General features: G+C 38.1%; 1 protein-coding gene across 3 annotated transcripts in view; it reads right to left on the bottom strand.

Annotated features, from left to right (window-relative positions):
• Positions 1 to 10,721, bottom strand: part of CALD1 (caldesmon 1) — a 96,409-nt gene extending 85,688 nt beyond the window's left edge. Inside the window, exon 1 of one of the 3 annotated variants that reach the window (XR_011919360.1) lies at positions 10,501 to 10,721. The gene's annotated coding sequence lies outside the window, so the exon portion shown is untranslated. The remainder of the gene's footprint in view (positions 1 to 10,500) is intronic. The other 2 variants (XR_011919358.1, XM_072400362.1) reach the window with 2 other exon arrangements.
• Between the last annotated feature and the right edge of the window lie 3,665 nt (positions 10,722 to 14,386).

The raw sequence follows: 14,386 nt of genomic DNA, 5'->3' as shown, positions 1-14,386 counted from the left end.
ATGCCAAGGTGATATAACTCCCGCACAGGCGGGAGATCAGAGAAGTTAGAATTACCATTCAGGCTGGTAACAGACATCATCTGTCCCTTTCTGCAATAAAGACCTGCCTAATTAGACAAACATTTAAGTGAACCTGTGATTTGCCAATGCAACACAAGGCAGTAGGTGTAGTTTAATCCCCTCTCCCCAGCAGCATATCCCAGGAGTCCCTCATTAGTATCCAATGTGATAGCATTGGTGCCTGGTAATGTGTCCTTATGAAGTCATATAGCATATCCACACTAAAAAATTCCAGATATTCCAGGGGTTATGAAATAGAGATGAGGAGGTTTGCCATATACAGGAAAAGCACATGGTTTCTTTTAGGAAACTATTATGATTTTTGGTTAATTCTTTTTTACTTTCAATACAAAAAGTTAAACATATTTCCTAGGGTTTCTGACAATGAGATTTCTTTGTGGTAGATCCTTCTAGTCATCATTTATTCCTGTGACAGCCAAAAGGGAAGACTCACATGCTTACCTTACTTGGAAGTACCAGGTATTTCTTGGGGCTTTGGTAGCTAAACAGGCCAGTGGGGAGTTGCACTGATGTATCTGCAGCAGATAGTGCAAGTTTTCTAGCACACATAATTTGCCTTAAATAATGCCTAAATCTATAGCGTAAAGTACATGTATCCATTGCCCCAACTTGTAGTTTTAAAAATGACACTTCCTGAGGTATGCTGTGTCCCTGGCTCCAGTCTTTCTATATATACGAACAATTGTGAATACTCTGGACCTACTAAGTAGGCCCAGTAGAAAGCTGCATGTTTGTTCACATAGGAGGTTGTGAAACAGCAGCCTGTAGTAAACATATCTCTCGATTGGCACAACCCAGAATGGTAGTGCCTTTGCTACAAGTGTAAGGGGGGGGATGAATATCTGTACATTATGTTAAAGCACTTCTCTATCTGCAAGATAAATTACAACCTCTTGACCCTCTCAATGCCATAGTTAAGCAAACTACTTTATCAATACCTTTTTTTAAATTATAAACTATGGTTGCATTACTTATCACCAGTCCAATATGCAATTACCTATTTGGGAATAAAAGAATTTGGTGGATGACATGGAAAAAAATTCAGAGGAAATTTCTCAACATTTTATCTCCCAAAGAAGCAATACGAAGTTAGAGGAATTCCTGAAAGGAAGGTTTCCTGAAACAAGTGTTTCTATTAGTAGATTCTACTACCAGTAGATTCATCCTTACCTGTTGTTCTGGGGAACAATTTTAAAATTTTGGATTTTCCCCCCTTTTTTTCTTAATAACAATAGTCACTGCTACAAATAGAAGAGTGCATTTACCTAATGAGGACAAAGCAATAAAAACTGACAGAAAGTTAAACTTTCCCCACTGTATTAAAAACTAAAGAGAAGAGATTTTGCAATATGGTGGAAAATCTCCTTGTAAGCTAACAATCGCTTGTAACAGTCAAACATTGCATAGTGCTTACACATCAACATTACAGCCTCACTGGGCAGAGCTGGTCTCATAAAACACATAAGGTGGTGCTTTTTATATCCTAGGATTGCATCTTCACTTTGGCACAATGTGAATCCAGTATAAAAGAGGTAACAAGCCTTTCAGGTCTATGTTAAAAGGCTTCCCTGTTAACTGTAGTTTCCTGCAGCCAAATCTGTTTCAGTTGTGACCCATACAAGGAGCGTTACACGATATGACGGAACGGAGTGATTGAATTGGCTAGCTTACTTCTTCCTCTCCAGCAGGCTGCTGCCATCTTCCAAGCTATAATTCATTTTCTGGGTACTGTAAGAGGACCTCTTCCCTATTAGGAAAACAAATACAGATTTTCCTCATGCGGCAGACAATACTGCCGACAGTTTTCCAAAAGATCTAATCTCGAAGCAAGGCCAAACCGAAAACATATGGGTTTTCTTTCATGTAAAATGTTAATAAATACTTTGACTTTATGTTTATGGAAGTTATGTATCAAAATGTTCCTATGGACACACACGTGACAGACTGGACTATTCAAGTTATTTAGGGATCATATGTTCCAAAAAGGAAGAACATTTCTATTTTGCAAATTTCATGGATTACCAGTCTCAGATACATGTTATTTTGTTCTAATAGTGGTGTGTCCATGTAAATTAATCTGTATGTTGTGTCTTTAAAGGGTCAGTCCACCAACAATAGGAATTCATGTGATGCAGATGGGTGCTGGTGCATCACTAGAGCTCATGTAAACAGGACGGCAATGCTGCAGGGGATAAGCAGTACAATGCAGAAATGCACAAAAAAAGTATTTTTTTTTTTTTTTATGCTAGTTGTTTATTTTACACTATATGCTATATTTAACTAGATAATATTCAGTTAAGCTTTATATGTTCAACTTTTTTCCTACTGCACCATGGGGGCATGGTGAGATAAATACAAAGGGGTAGGTATCAGTGGGTTGGTGGGTTCTCAATAGCACCTGTCACTTTATTTCATGTTAGTGTTAAATGCCTAAAAACACACCCAAAACTGTTTAGGGGAGACGTCTACAGAAGCGATAAAGTGAATGATTGTGATCCTTCTTACCCCACTAAAATATAAGGGTTGGGTGGCCCCACGATGTTCCTCCCTACTACTTTTAGTTGTTGCGACCAACCCTCCAAAGTCACAGCAGACTACAGCCCTGTATTTAGGGTAGGACCAGTGGGCCTATCATCAAAATAGGACAAGCTGCAGATAGGGGAGCCACCCGTCCATTCCAGAGATGGAGAGTGGCGACCCATGGAGTAAGGTAAGTATTACTATGTTCTACTCCACCCTTTTATAAAAAGCAAGAGTTCCTTAAAGATTTAGGGAGGGGGTACTTTTGTTATTTTTGTCCTTGAGCTGTATTGTTAATAATGTGTTTTTTATTATATGTATAGGGGCAGCCAAGTTTACTTATTACAAATGCAAGCTCTGCTTCCTCCTCAGATTATGACTCTTGACTAGATCAGTCCACATGGAGCCTAAGTTATTGCAATAATTTTCAGACAGGCACTTAAAAAGTAATGAAGTAGAATACTAAAAAGAATGGTACATAATAAAAATGCAAAAATAATAAATTATTGCATATAAAAAAACTACTTAAAGATAAACATAATTTAGAATAAATACACACTGCAAATAATAAAAAAATGTAAGTTGTAATTATTTATTCCTAATGCACCTAAAACATTATATTAGCTTCCCCCTTATTATGATGAGAAATAATTCAGTTCATGAAGCTGGAGTGGGAATTGCAGCACAGAAATGTTACGGCACCTCCTAAATCCTGTGGATGGAGAGCCCTTTCCTGCTCTCACGAGGATTACTTGAACTGTGATTTAATCAAGGGAGTTTCCTTGTATGAGAAGCTAATAATGTAAACAGACCGTCAAGTATCTGCCATAAAACTACAGTGGCTTCTCTAAACAATGAAGAGGAAACATGCACTGCTTTGTAGGCAATGAAGCTTTACATATACAGGCTGTAATGTACAAATAATGATAGTAGCAGGCATTAAAAATAAGAAACCACCCATCACTTATATTTCAGTAATAGGGAAATGTGGGGTGAGGAGATCACAATCAATCACTTTGTTGTCCGTACTGTAGAGCTCTCTTTTCAGTGGTTTGAAGCGGTTTCCTGGCACTTGACCGAGACAGGAACTTACAGGTGCTCGAGAGCCCACTGTGCACCCACTGATACCTACTCCATTGTATTTGCCTACCCCTCCTTCCTTGAAATTAATAAAAATTAATATATTTCAAATAATCAGAAAGTTACAACAGAGATAGATACAAAGATAGAAATCTCAAGTCCTTAGTTTTGATTGGGGCAGACGCCTGCAGTGACTAGTTTGTGGCTGGGCTCGGAATGTGGCCACCACTGTGAATAATATCCTGACTAGTTCATGAATGGAGAGTAGGGATCCTGTCCTTATATGGAAAAGTTTCCTAGTAACAAATAAACACTGGAATTTGTTGGAGTTTTGTACTTTCCAAGGCTTCAAAATAATAATTGGAATTAATATGCGCTGGCAATACTCTGATGCTCTTGGCCAATTTTAGAAAAATGTTTTCCAGCTCTGTAAAATGGGCCCAAGAAAGCACACTGACTGACTAGGACATGTTTCATGAATATGTCATGACTCAACACATTAGAACTGAAAAATGTTTGTACCTCCCGGTATCTGTGATTTCATTAGTATTTAGAAGACTTACAAAAGAGATCTGCCAAATTTTCCACATCACCACTGCTTCTCCCACCATACAAAACCAGCTAATGTATCATTATTAAAATAGGCAGCAATGGCCAAATATATGGCTCACTATTAGCTAGTGTTGCCTAAATATTCAGATTTGGAATATTAAATCTGAATTAAATTTCACTTTGCCAGTTGCTTGTACATAATGTTTTCCCACTTTGTTTTAAAGACCAAATATTGAGTAGTTGCGCCATTTTTGCAAGTGGTCCAAATTCAAGCAACAGCACTGCTCATGGTGTACTAAAGTAAGCCATAAGTGACCTTGCCTGATCATCTAAGAATTCTGGTATTTTCAAGTAAGTCTGGAGTGTTGATTCACTCATAAAACTATTGAAATAATCCAAAGTAGAACGTATGACTTAACCCCACCAATATGGCCAATTTGCCTTGAATGGGAAAGGAATGGAAGTTTCTCTCTGAATTGCCTTTGAATTTGGCTAATTCCACTGAACATGTGTCTTTATCTTGACCTGCATATTATGTACTGTTGATTAACAGCTAAGCTAGCAGTGTCGTTAAGATTTTATTAGAGGGTAAGATACTGTTCTTTCCTGTGAAAAATGATGATCCAAGTTATGTTGGTCACATCATCTAGGTATTTTGGTTCAGCATAGAATATGTGTCTAAAAATCTGGACTATCTCCCAAAAAAGTATTTCAGACCATCCATGTATTTTTCTCAACAAGGCTGCTAAAATGACTATCAGTACTGTTCAGTTTTAATCCTCAGAACAATCTTTGTATTTTTGAGACGGGTGCCCCTTTTAAGCACTAGATGGAATCACACTCATGAGTGCATCAAAGCTATAATTAAGAAGAGGAATGGAGGTGCTGCTTCAATTGGCTAATAGGAGTTTTAACCTTCAACCATTCTCCTTGTGATGATCTCCCTGAAGCCTTTGGAGTAGCCTGAGGCTGCAGAAATTCCTCAGATGTCTCAGGAAGGTGCTTGATTGGTCCTAAACCTCAAATCTCCTTTCACTCATTAGGCAGGAAATCTGCCACTTTTAACAGCTCTCTTTCGCAATGTTACAATTATTTAACTATTACTGGGCCACAATATTGTAATAACTGTATGTGGTTACCTGCAATGATAGTAATCAGTATAATTATTCATATTTTTATTTAATATAAAAAGCTTAGTTTTGCAGGTACCAATGTATTTTGGTAAACACGGATAATGTAGGAAATGTCCTTTCTGCCAAATACATACACACTGTGCTTTTGCTTTAGCATTAATATTATATGCTAACATTAATATATATGGTTTGCTCTAAATACAGACAAAACCTGATGAATGAATTCGGATACCACTCAGTGCCAGCACAATAATAAAATTAAGTAATATAGTTAATTACTGTAATAAAATGATGATTGCAGACAGCGCTGCCAGTTTTATTTTGTCCTAGGAGTTTGTAAGGCAACACTGTTGGTGTTGTGCACCAATGGCTCCACTATGCAGGTTCTATCTGTGTATGAATAAAATGTAACTTAGTAAAATAAATTTTCTCGAGCAAAAATTTCTCTGAAATAAGTCTGCTTAATATATAATACCCACTTAAATTCCTGTTAACATTTTTGCACAGGTTTAAAAATAAAATTCCCAAAGCAGTCCTGTCACCAGTCTTGTTACCTGATGCATGCTACTTAACATCAGATTTGGAGAACGAGGGACAATTTATATATCAGTAAACATGTGGTGTATGACGCACAAAAAGTGCCTGTGGCTAAATTGTACATCAGGTGTGGCCTTAAAGAGGAACTAAACTTAAAACAGCAAAAAAAAATACACTTACCTTCAATCCCACAGGGCAGTCCGATCCATCTGGTGGTGTCCTGCATTGGGTCCTGCGTCGTCCCGGAGCCAGTGTTTCTTCACCCTTCATCACCTGACCCAGGTGCGAGATTAGGTGGCATAGGATGGAAATAAAACTTGCCGATCTAACTGTGCATGTGTGAGATTGGCAAAATTTTTTCTTTGCACGAAAAGGCTCCTTTTGCGCATGGCAGAGATGCACCCAAGAGCCTCCCGATATGTGTGACATAGGTTTCCCGAGAGGCTTTGCGCTCCCAATAATTTTAATAGGGGGGGCGGTGCTGCACCCTTTAGAAAAAAAAAAGGAGTTTTGCACTTAAAACAAAACAACACAATTTTTACTCGACATAAAAGGGTAGAACGTGAAGTTTCTGAGTTTAGGTACGCTTTAAGGATCATTATTATATAAATTTCCCTACAGTACCCAGTCTGTAGGGGGCAATCTTAAATCCTCCATATTCATACTGAGCATTGTGTGGTCAGGAGGAGAAGGAAACTAAAGCATGCTTATGGATGGAAGAACTGGAGTAAATGTGAAGGAATAAAGACAGACTGGACTCTGGTTATGGACACTGCTTATCTATTGGATTGACTGCCTGATTGTTGCCCATGTATACCAACCAATACCCATCCATTGCCCATTTCATGTTCCACTTTCAGATAAAGAACACAATAGAAAACCCGAGAAGTGGGTAGGTTACAGTAAGAGAGTATCCTTTATCGCCTGCTTGTCTCTGGGACAAAAAGTGAAGGTAAATCACCCCTATGAAATGCAGAACTCAAAACAAAAACTGACAGGGTCGCTAACCCTGTCCATGTCTCTTTTAAACAAAACAAAAAAATGCTGTTTTTTAGAAGATACACTTTGATACTCTTAATACAGTGCAAAAGCAGAGCTAAGGTTTCCACATCAAACACAAGGCAAAGACAGCCATAAACATGAGGTGATGGCAGGAAGCCAGGACCACTTTATGGCCTGATATAAACACTCTGCAAAGGACAGCCAGTTCTTTCATGGCTGCTTGTTCTGTTGAGAAAATCTTCATACAAAAAAAAGATTCCCAATCTGAATACTATCAGCCTCATTGGGCAGCCATGATTTCCTGTATAAGGGCCACCTAAACCTAGCCACACAATCTTAGTGATAGCTTCTTTGCAGTGTTAAGGTGCGTACACGCTTCCAATTTTTATCGTTCAAAATGAACGACGAACGATCGATTGGGCAAAAATCGTTCGTAAAAAAAGTAACCAACGACGCCGACGAACGAGGAAAGTCGTTGGTTTTCCAACGATAATAATTGGAAGTGTGTACGTAGCTTTAGGGCCTGTTTAAATAATCCCTTTATCAAGTCTTTGCACTATTTAGTTGTTGATAAGTCTAAAGGAGATTGTTTAAGTGTTACATTTTCAGGTAATTTTTTATCTACCAGAAATCACCATACTCCCCATCAACAGAAAGATGCCAGCACTGGCTTACATGGTTGCATGTGTACTCAACAAGCAGTGCCCAGGGACCGGTTGCTAATTTATACAGCAGGCAGGATTCCTTGCCTTTTGGTTATTAGGGGTGGTACTGCCCCTAACAACAACCAGCCAATCGGGGTGCTCCTTGCTATTTACTTTAGCAATGGGCTCCCATCAGAGTCTTTTCTAAGGTTACCTGAATGGGTTCACCTTTACAAAGGTTTGGTTAACTTTAAAAAATAATGGTTAAATACTAAAAATATGTTACCTAAACAAACAGCTCAGATACATTCCCCCATCCCTAGTTTTACATAAAGTAGGGGGGGGGGGGGGGGTAAGAACTTCTGCCTGGTTTACTTGAGTGTTACTTCCCCCACCTTCTAGATTGTAAGCTCTTCAGGGCAGGGTCCTCTTCTCCCGTATCACTGTCTGTATTCGTCTGTCATTTGCAACTCCTATTTAATGTACAGCACTGTGTAAAATGTTGGCACTAAATAAATCCTGTTTATTAATAATAAAAAAAATAATATCCAGGGCGCTGTTGAAAATTTCCCCTCTCTTCCTGTCTTGGGGACATCTACAACGGAGTAAGAGAGAACAATTACCAGCTAGCATTACTCTGCATAATACCATAAAATACTTCAGACTTTGCGGTGTTGGAGAGTTTCCTTCACTGCCTTCCTGGTGAAAAGGTTTTCCTAGGGACAGGAAGTGACATGAAATCTCTTTCTGGAGTCCCTTCCCCCATGCTACCCAAAAACTAAATGGTGGTGTTTGTGATGTGCTAATATGATCATTTTGGTACTATGATCAGTTTATACATCAGCTCCCTTTGTCCCTCCTTGCCCCCTCAGTTGTTCATTTTTTTGGTTTCTATAATTATGTATTATATAGTATGTTGTACCACACTAACCCCTAATGCAACATCTGAATTTATTAAATTGGTGAAAACCACACCTGGTTTAACCAATCAGAATGTGGATATTGATTGTTCATAGGCTGCATGGAAATGGAATCTTCTTCCTCAATAAGCTCAGACACTACATAAACAGAACATATTTAAATATATGTTTATGATATACAGCTCCCACATGTGTGAACCTGGAGGGAGTTTTTAGAGATCAAATAAAATCCAGATCAATAAGAGACCTTCTGGGGTCTGAGGTTATCAGTTTTGTTGTCATTCCTTCACACAGGATTGTGGCTGTCTAAACCAGGAACTTCATCCTTCCCTGTCCTATCTCTCCCCAACATCTAGACTGTTCCTGGCATGAGCTGTCTCAGCATGTCTCAGTGGGCTTCTGCATGCTTGTTTCCTGTCTTCTTGGAATGAGTGCACAAAGATAGTCCCATGTCTCTGTAAGGACCCACCCAATTCTTCCACCCCAACAAAATACCAGTTACCAAAATTAATAAAGTCTTCAACTTGTCAGTAGAAAACAATGTAACTATAACCCAATCAGAATTCAGCTTTTATTTGTGATTCTAAGCTGACATTTTATTGGTTACTGCAATTTCATGTTGGCTTCATTAGGGGTCAGTCCTGCTAAAATGAAGATTTAAAGTGATTTGTTAGTCTTTAAAATCTTATCTGAAGTTCTCTTTGATAGAAAAGCTTTGATGAGCTTGCACCTTTGGCTGTATGTTACTTACCTCTGCTTTGCTGCAGCCTCCATAATATTCATCATTTGACTTTGTGGCTCCATCCTCCAACTCTACAACACTGCTGTGTCCTATAGTGATATGGGATTCCTCGGGAGAAACTACAACATGCAGCGGAGGACAAAGACATCTGACACTCCCGGAAGTGTCAAATGCAGAAGAATCTTATCAAGAATTCGAGTAAGATACAATCAAAGTGCTGATTGTTATACCTTTTCCATTGCAGGTAAATTTAGATGTGGTCACTTAAGTTTTTGGTAGTTTTATAGTTTCTCAGGGGTTATGGTGGGGAAATGTTAAATTGCTCTCAAATTATGTTCATGAATACAGTAACCAACAAACCCATCCAATCGTTTTTTTAAGCATATCTGTGAACAATGAATTCTGGCACCTATAGTATATTTATTTTTACACTTCGCATTATCTACTGATTCCAAAGCTAGAACAATATAACATAGAACTGCAACCCAAAACAACCAATCAGATGTTAGCATATACCCTCACAGCTGCAACAAAGTAGTGATTGCTTCACTCTGATTGGTGGCTTTGGACAATATGTGATTCATTATAGTGTGGACCAAAAGGCGCAATTTAATTTCTCATCTGCATGTTACACACAATGGAAAAAGCCGCAGGAAGCGGAAATGCATTCTATTTTTTCAATGACAAATCAATTTTTGCAGAAAAGTCAAAAACATAGAGAGATGAAGCTGAAGATACCAAACATGATTTAAAAATGAAAACAAATTCCACATTTGTTCATATTAATCAATAATAATACATAATTCTTGCTCTTAAGATGATAAAAGATGATATCTGATTGGCTGCTTAGATCTTCCTTTTAAATTTGCACCAGGATGCTCAAAGAGACCAACATGTATAATATTCCAGCATGACCCCTAAAGACCTGCAAACTGTAACATCACACAACATACACAAAATCTGCAACTGATCAGAAACCATCAGTCCATGTTTTATTTGTTGATGGCTAATAAAAGTGTTTGCTATGAGCTACCTATAACATTTGCACAGTGATCAATGTGATCAATGTGCAAAAAACATGCTTTAAAGAAATGCAAACTGCAAATCAAATAAACACAAAAGGCAACAAAATAAAATAAAAGAATTACAATCATAAAATTGTTCTGCAATATTATGTTATATTTCTTGCAAACAGCAACACAAAAAATGCAAACACTAAAAACTTAAAAATAAATAAAATGTCAAAATAATAATAATGTAAGAAGCTTGACACAAAACAATTGCCTTACCTCTAGATGAAAGGTTTGCAGCTGGAAGGAAGTGGCCGGCTGCTTTGGAAAGATCAGGGAAAAAAACGACACAGGACTTGCTTTAAACGCAGCTCTATTGAATTAAACTCTCAGCCTTTTTTTTGTTAGTCACTCCCCCTCCAAAAAAATCAAACTGCACAAAATGAAACCTTATCCCTTATGTTTACAACTGGCAGCCAGTAACAGTCATTGTCCTCAGCCTAGTCCAACAGGCAGCCAATAGGTTTTGTGTAGCAGGAAAAAAAAAGGTGGGTTTTAGCTTGAGTGTAGAAAAATGCTTGTCATTCCCTAAGCATGCTCAGCCCTCATCACAAAACCAAATCCCAACAGCCTGCCAAAAGCTCTAACATGTCCTTTTTTGGTTATGCTTTCCACGGCCTCTGTAAGTAAATCCAATGCCGAGAGAAGATCATAAGAAATCCTAATCTAAAAAAAAAAAATTGGATGTCTTTCGGAACTCCGGAGAAACTTTTTGTCAAAGTTTCGCAAACGCAGTGGGGCGATGCGAACTGAACGTGGGTCTGTAGGTAGAGCAGGGAGAAAAATGTAGACGCAGAATTGTTCCTTGCGTTTAAATGAAAACCATATGTTGCCCCTGGCGTCTGCGGCCTACTGAGAAAAAAAAAGGCTTTTCGTGGGCTTGTCTGCCTGCGAGCAGTACAGGAAAAAACGCAATTGTCGTGTCGCTGGCCATTGTCCCAATAGGTGACTGTGCGGGCTGGAGACTGCCGCCGCGCTACTGTGCGTTCACAGAATCATTTATATTCCATGTTTAGGACTAACATGACATTTGTTTAAAAGTGGCGGGTGTCCCCGGATGTATGATAATCCCCTTCTGACATATTCCATATACACATATGTTATATAGGAAGGGGATACAAAGTCTTTAAGCTCCTTATGTCCTATAGAAAAATCAGCCGTTCAATAATTAGGAAACCTGAAGGTTAAATTCTCTTTTATAAATGTGCAGCTTTCATTAAAAGGTGATTCTATTATGAAGGTGGAATTTTTGTGTTATAGGGTGACAACAACCTGGTATTGTTTCCCAATTGTGTTTCTGTGTTGTCACCCTGTCATTCATTCTCGTAATGGAAACTACAAGTAGCTATATTGATGTAGGGATGGTTTACTGTCTGAGAAATGAAATGCAGCCATCACTGGGGTGCATACAGGCAGAATGTTGAGCTATTTGTTCTCAGGCATCATTCCAGGTCAGCAGATACTCCATAAACTGAGTTGCTTGCGCAGAGATGGGACAGTCATGCAAATCCTGATGTCTGTACAGTTCTTGACTGTGTTCACATGTCTGACACATATCGGCCCCTGATGTAGTCTCACTCTTTTTTGTTACTGGTTACAAAGGAACAGCATTTCAGTCTGATCACAGAGGGACAGGAGATTGAAATGCTTTCTCTGCTCACAGCTGACTATTAACAACATTTCAACCAAGGCAAATACCAGCCAACACTTTCTTTTAACATTAGCAAGAAGTATTAGCAGGAACCCCTGTCAGGCTTTGCTGTCTGATTCTCTTCTGGGGAGATTTGCATATGGGCATTTACTGCACTGCCAAATAGCTTATTCTCACTACACCACCTTATTCTCACTTTCACTCACTACACCAATGTGGGTGTGATGGGGTTTTATGTATATGCATTGCTGTTTGCATTAAAATCTACTGTGGTCAGGAGCCCAAATATTTGAATGGATAATGAATATTTTAAAAAACACACAAACAGCATGCATGCTACACTTTCTAACACATGGTGCAACATGTGTGGCTGTGCGCTTCTAAAGTGCATCTAGAGTGCTGTTACCAAAGAATGGTAACCAACAATGAATGGCACCAATGCATGCCCTGGAAGTTGCGTTGCTCTAATGGTGACAGTAAAAATAATCCTTATATATTGCACAAAACAAGAAAACAATTTGATTTTACATACATTTTACCCATAAAAGCTTTTTCTACAATGATAATTCTGCTGTATAATGAGTAATATTAGGAATACCATCCATTTCCATGTTCCTTGGTGAGGCAGGGGGAGACCATTTTTGTATTTCTTTCTCTTCTTGGCATTGCTGGGATGATGTAACTCCTGTTCATGAACATGGGCAATTATTCAGCCTTGGCAGTATGGGAATGTTGAGACACCTGGCACATCATGGCATTGTTGCATGTACAGAGCTCACTATTGTAAGTGTGTTTTATTGTAGAAAGGCCAGTCACCTGACCCTTCTGCAATACTGAACCTACCCAAATCAAAACATTTTTGCAGAACTATAGTTCCACTTTAAGACAAAACCCTGGCTTGTACAACAGCATTTCTAAAGGTTTTACCAAACACAAATGAAGAGTTTCTTTTTTCCTGCTACATTTTCTGGGCAATAAAACTGAAAGATGTGCTGCAACAGTTGGACAGTGCTAAGAGCCCCAGTCCTGTGCAGAGATTTACCGTATATAATAATCATGGCCCAATCAATAGTTTTTATTTGAAACTTCATATTAATAATATGTTGTATGATGCTTTTATTATTAATAATATTATTATTAATATTAATAATAATAATATTATCTCTCTCTCTCTCTCTCTCTCTCTCTCTATCTATATATATATATATATATATATATATATATATATATATATAAAATTGGATGTATGTACTGTATGTATGTATGTATTTTCCACCAGCACTTGAAAACGCATAGAATCATTTCAACCAAACTTGCCATACATATGACTGAGACTCATATGAGTGCACCAGTCATCTTTGTACAGCGCTGTGCTATATGTCTGAGCTATATTTGGGGATCACTTGAAAATGCATAGAGACATTTCAACCAAACTTGCTATACATATGACTGAGACTCATGTGAGTGCACGAGTCATCTTTGTACAGCGCTGTGCTATATGTCAGAGCTATATTTGGATGTATGCATGTATACCAAAGTACCAACATGCGTTTCCGAGTGATGTTCCACCATCACTCGGAAACGCATGGAGACATTTCAACCATGAGACCTTAGAATATAATATATTAGTATAATACAAGATTGCAATAAATAAATACCCTGGCAATGCAGGGTAATCAGCTAGTTATTATTAATAATATTTATAATAATAATAATAATAATAATACAGGTTGACATTCAAAAATCCATCGATATGCCATTGATAATCCGGTTCCTTCAGATTTCCGGCATGGATTTTGGAGCGCATTTTCAAATTTACTCTGTTTTCTGGAGGCACCATTTATGTGTTGATGGCGCTGTACTCCAGAATCAGCTGTTGGGTCTTGCTTGCACGTGCTTTCCTGCTCATTCCTTCCCATTTATATGCTGCTGTATAGCCCCATTATGGATTCAGCATCCGTTTAAAGGACTGTACATGTAACCATTTTTTGTTAAATATATGCAGTAGCAACAATAGATGTCTTGCAAGTAGTGACCAATCGGAATTCTTCTTTTATTCTCTTCAAAATGATAGGTAAATCCTGATTGGTCAAGGGAAACAGCTACTGGGAACCTTTTCTCTTTACTGTTCTCTGGTTTTAATGAATTAGCTGCCATGTTTGTATCTTATTATCAGAAAAGTTTTGCAGTGAAGGAAATCACAGACATTTTTAGAGTCTGCTAAGAGCCATAACAAACAGTTTAAGACATTCTTCCAATGCTCCCAGGGATTACTGAGTCAAGAAAAACAATCATCAACATGTTGTAGAATTCTATTTATGTTTAAACACATAAGCGGCATTAATACGCCTGGATGTTTGGACAGATTTAAATGTAGATTGTGTTACTTTGTGTTGACAGTGAAGAGTACAATGCTAGTTTTCATATCGGCCTTTAAACTGAACAGTTACATAC

This window comes from Pyxicephalus adspersus, chromosome 2, assembly GCF_032062135.1.
Source record: "Pyxicephalus adspersus chromosome 2, UCB_Pads_2.0, whole genome shotgun sequence".
Lineage (NCBI taxonomy): Eukaryota > Metazoa > Chordata > Amphibia > Anura > Pyxicephalidae > Pyxicephalus > Pyxicephalus adspersus.
Note: the sequence above shows the minus strand (reverse complement) of the source record. Positions and strands in the feature narration are given on the sequence as shown.